This window comes from Macaca fascicularis, chromosome 10, assembly GCF_037993035.2.
Source record: "Macaca fascicularis isolate 582-1 chromosome 10, T2T-MFA8v1.1".
Taxonomy (NCBI): Eukaryota; Metazoa; Chordata; class Mammalia; order Primates; family Cercopithecidae; genus Macaca; species Macaca fascicularis.
In genome coordinates, this window is record NC_088384.1 from 87,434,997 (window position 1) to 87,440,479 (window position 5,483).

At 38.4% G+C, this 5,483-nt stretch overlaps 1 pseudogene; it reads right to left on the minus strand.

The window, feature by feature from the left end:
• Positions 1 to 1,917: 1,917 nt before the first annotated feature.
• Positions 1,918 to 5,134, minus strand: LOC102134433 (HAUS augmin-like complex subunit 6; annotated as a pseudogene).
• Between the last annotated feature and the right edge of the window lie 349 nt (positions 5,135 to 5,483).

The following is a 5,483-nucleotide window of genomic DNA, read 5'->3' on the forward strand; positions in this document are numbered from 1 at the left end:
GCCTCCAAATGGAAGTATGAGCTGCTTTCTTTACCTGAACACCATAAAATAAAATATCTTTTACAATATTGTTGAGTAATTCTGAAAGACTCTAAAGCACACTAATCAAGCCTTATTATTACTAAGATGCTATCTTCCTTTCTGTCTGTGTGTCATGCCAGAGATTACATAAGCAAAGTAAGAGCAAATATTTGGTGCAAAAGAACAGCTACCTGTGAAGGCCAAAGCTGGTCTGCATGCAAGAGATGCCTGTCACTCTCTGAAGGTCTAAATTTGAGTCCGGATGCTGGACAAGGGGAATATCTGTGAGCACTGCCAGTTGAACACAGGAGCATAGGTACACGAGATCAAGAGAAGGTCACCATCTAGCCTGGGTGAATAACTGAAGTTTTGGTACCTTATAATCAACACTGTAGATGTTAAAAGAAGGATCATTAGAAATTTTAGCTACTCCAAAGCCAAGGGAATCATTTTTCTTTTTATAATTGTCTACATTATAAAATGCATTTAAGGTTAAGTGCAAAATGACAGTCAAAGCTCTTTTGAGATATGAAAAAACACAATTTCTCAAGGGGAAAATGTTGACTACCTGTACAAAGTATACAGAAAGCAAAGAAGTATTTGCTACTTCATATTGAGAACACAGTACATATCTTAAGTTTAACTTTCTTTTCTCTATCAATCTTTTCTCCTCTATTTAGTTCAAATTTATTTTCATTAGCTTCAATAGATCTTGATATGTACATATGTGTATACAAACAATATATTTTTAAACAGACTAATGAAATTTTTGATTTATATTTTTGTTAAAATATAAAACTAGGATTTATATTTAGTTTAAATATAAGACTAAATATTAGACTAAATTAGACTCAATATAAACGTTATACCACCCACTGAATGGATTTGTAGTTCGACAGTTCCTTTTACGTTCCTTCTTAAAAGGAAAAGATGACAGTTCCATCTTTTTTCTTTCCTAAAATCATTCTGCCCCAGTCTTCACTTATCATCACATGCACTTTATTCCACCAAACATCATTTCTCAAAATCAATCTACTTGAATAATCATCCAGTCTGTTTAGAGCTTTCCCAGTCTTACAATCTGTCATCTTGACTACACATGCCAAGGCCTTTCTCACTTTTCCTGGTTGATACAGAATGTCCCATAAAGAAAGAATAAAAGGTCAGGTGCGGTGGGTCATGCCTGTAATTCCAGCACTTTGGGAGGCTGAGGCGGTTGGATCACTTGAGACCAGGAGTTCGAGACCAGCCTGGCCAACATGGTAGAACCCCGTCTCTACTGAAAATACAAAAATTGGACGGGCATGGTGACATGCGCCTGTAGTCCCAGCTACTTGGGTGGCTGAGGCATGAGCATCACTTGAACCCTGGAGGCAGGGGCTGCAGTGAGCTGAGATCGCACCACTACACTCCAGCCTAGGCAACAGGGCGAGACTCTGTCTCAAAAAAACACAGAAACAAAAAACAATAAAAGTATATTTCTTTAAATTGAAAGATCAGTAACTTCAGTGGCTACTATATTAACCACTTAGTGAAGGTACAACAAAAACTACACATCATTATGTTAATTAACTGAAATTATAATAAATTAAACTACTACTTTGGTCATTTACTTAATGCTTGCAAGTGTACTCAAGAAATCAAAATGGCTTCCCATTGCTTGACATTTGCTTTCCAAATACTTCACATTTCAACCCCATATCCCTACAAGGAGAAATAATTCAACATGCTTTCCTTACCTAAAAATACTACAGGAAGCTAAAAGGCATTTAGAATTTTTTAGACCTTGAAGAAGAGTGTTATACTTCCAACATGTATTTAACTTACAAATCAGTTTCTATCCTGTGGCATAGCTTCAGTCTAAGTACATCATAGTTATATTAACTCTGTATTGCTTCATCTTGTCAAGTCAGACGGAGATTCTGTTGCATCAAGGATCTTACTCAAGATGTCTTCTTCGTTTGAATTAGGTAGAAGTTCTCCAAAACTACATGGTATTGTGGTCAATCTTTGTTCCACTGGAGGAAACTTAATTAGCGGTGAAAGAGACTTTTCTTTCACCAAGAGCCATGTGTAAAGGTAGTTTTGTATATTCAATGTGCAAATCATGAGTGTCCAAATAGTTAAGCATATCATCTGTTTGCACGTTTTGGGGAGTAGGGCTCAATTCTGGTTTGTGTCTTTCAAGTGTTTCAAGATTAGACAGGTAAGATTCTTCCTTTTTCTTGGAAACAGATTTCTTCAGAGCCTCATATCTACTGCAAACAGCCTATAAATTGAAGTCTGATTCTGGAATAGTCTGTCCATCTCCCATAACATCTCCTAGAAAAATGCCACTGTCCACAGGACTACTTGGCTCCAGTTTAAACTGGATTCTAAACTACTGGAACTTTTAACACTTAGGGAACCACCCTCCTCCAGAAAAGTTTCATGCCAAATGCAAATATGCTAAAATCAATATCCTTACAACTAATTCCACTTGATATCTGAAAAGAGTTCCATAATGTAGTTTTATTCATGGAAGGTGTGTTACAAGAAGCCTGTGAATGGTCCAGTATTTTCATATACTCCTCTTTACTGCTACCCAACTCATCTATCCCATTGCTGACAGCAGGGGAAAATGTCTATTTGGCTAGTTTCTGAGCGCTTGGTTGGTAAAGCTGTACATTCCAAATCTTGCTTGCGAATTATTATTTATTTATTTACTTATTTGCTTATTTATTTATTTTATTTTGAGACAGATTCTCGCTTTGTTGCCCAGGCTGGCGTGCAGTGGCGCAATCTCGGCTCACTGCAAGCTCTGCCTCCCGGGTACACGCCATTCTCCTGCCTCAGCCTCCGAGTAGCTGGGACTACAGGGGCCTCGCCACCACGCCCGGCCAATTTTTTGTATTTTTAGTAGAGACGGGGCTTCACCGTGTTAGCCAGGACAGTCTCGATCTCCTGACCTCGTGATCTGCCCACCTTGGCCTCCCAAAGTGCTGGGATTACAGGTGTGAGCCACTGCCCCCAGCGCAAATTATTTTCTTACTCAACAAATCAGACTGATTTTGTGTTGGTGGTTCACCTACGTGACTGATCACCGCATATTTCTGAGACACACACTTGCAATCTCATTTCAGTCAAATGAGACTGGCCAAAATCTCATACAGTGGTTTAAGAGAAAACTGACTATGCTAAATTCTCTTTGATTATGCAAATCAGGTAATGATCCCAGCAATACTTCTGTGTGCTCAGTATCCATTTCAATTGGTTCTGTAGTTCTGTTTTCTTCCATTTCAATAGTTTTTCTCCAAGAGCTCCTAATTTCCATTATCAAGTCTTCTGAGTATGGGAAATCTGGTTCCTTGTTAAGAAGAGGTTAGAACCTAGAGAGTCAATTAGTTCCCCTAAATTTACTTATTTTCTTTCACAGAGCTGTGGTGAACCAGATAAAACTGCTCCAGCAACCTCTTCTAGCAGATGATCTTGCTTTTTTTGGAACTGATCACTTTTTTTTTTAACTGGCAGAGACCCTCCAAATGCACTACTCTCTGTTCTTTGCAACATCTGATAATGCAGAATCTTCCACTTCAAAATCTGGTATTTTCTTAAAAATTGTTTTATTTGTCTCTCTGGGAGTTCTCATCTTCCTGTCCTTTTCAAGTGGTGTAACATTGTTTCTATCTGATGATGAAGCTGACCGCAACAAGAAAGAGGCAGGGCTGTTGGCTACATCATGTACAGCCCAAGGTATCATTGTCTCCTCTGCAACCATTTTCTTGGTTATCTATCTAAGACCAAAATCTGATACAGTGGTTTCTAAGAGAATCCAGGCAACGATAAATTCTCTTTGATTAAGCAACACAGGAAATCATTCTGCCAATACCAGTGAAGCAGGATACTGAAAAAGAATACTCTTTGCATGCACTTCTGAGGTAAGACCAAACGAAAGGGGAGACATAGGTGGTAAAAGACCCACAACTGGAGTTCAGCCTTTAATTAGAGTGAAGGAAGACAGACCAAGAAATTCTTTCCACTTCCTATGTCATTCCCCTTGCTTTTCAACAATAGAATGTCTTATAATTGTGAGATCTTTTTGTTCTATAGCTTATATGCTTCAGATCTGATTATCTCTGAAATTTGGCATCTTTTTCCAGGTAGTGAAGGTCTATTGTCAATCGTGCTTGGTCAGCCTGACTTTCCTATTTCATTACTTTCAATACTTCATTAAATAACAGAATAACTGTTAAGAGTTTCCATTTTCCAGCCTCATAAACATTTCCTACGTGCAACTGACACATTTGTCTCTCAATTTTGTCAAGAGTCAACTAATAAGATTAGTTCCATCTAAAGCACATCGGTTAGGCTAAGGACTGAACTAACAAATTCTCTTTTTCCAGAAACACGAGTGTTTCATTCACTGAGTTCACAAAGGCCCAACCTTTTGAGTTTTTTCTTCTATACTACTTTGGTCATCATAGGGTTCCATTTTTTTTTTTTTAATTTGGTTTTGCGGTTCTATACATCTAGATCTCAAATTTCAGACATACCTAACTAATAATTGCACATTGTCCTGAGATTTTGGGGTAATACAATCGGCTCTTTGCAAAATTTGTAAACATTTTTTACGTGCTAAATGGCATCTGGCATTGTGCTTGTGCAAACCTTGTGATTTCACGTTAAATGTCTGCAAAACATAAAGAATTTTTAGAATTGGTTTTAACATATTGTATTACAACAAGTCTTGCAAGATGTTACATCAGATGAATAAACAGAACCGCCAGGGGAAATAAATAGTGAACAACAATTTGAGGAAAGCATCCACATTCAGCAGAAATCCTTGTTAACCATTCACAGCAATGTTTCCTGAATACGGTATTACTTTTTTGGTCAAATGGAGGCCAACAAAATTTAAAAACTTCTTTGGTGAGAGACTCGTCCAGTATTTGAAACAAAAAATAAGAAACTATATGAAAGGCATCACGGTATGGGTTATCAAACATGTTCACTCCAAAGTGTGTGTTTGACACCCTCTCTGCAGGCCATGGTCAAAGCTGGGCCAGGCTCAAAGCACCTGCAGATACATTCAGAGATGCTTGTTCTGGAAAGAGGTGATCCAGGCCAAGGTCATCCTCGCGGTAGGCACAGTGATTGCAAAGAAAAAAAGCACAAGCCTTAGTGATTCTTAGGGTCCTCAGGATCCCTCCTTATGGGCAGCCTGAGGTCTCGGAGGTCCCTTCTTTGCCACTGCCTTCATCTCACTCGCTGGAGCCATTTCACCTCACAAGGCTGTACAATCTCCAGAAAATGGAGCCTGTCATGGGAATGTGGCCGCAGCTGCTACTCAAAGCCTACAATATGTTCTTAACTAAACAGGGAGTAAAGGACAATGTAACTTAAGCTTAAAAGTTCTAATGTTTAAAGCATAAGTATCTTATCAAGCACATTTTTGGACAATGTATATAATCCTTTGGTATAAC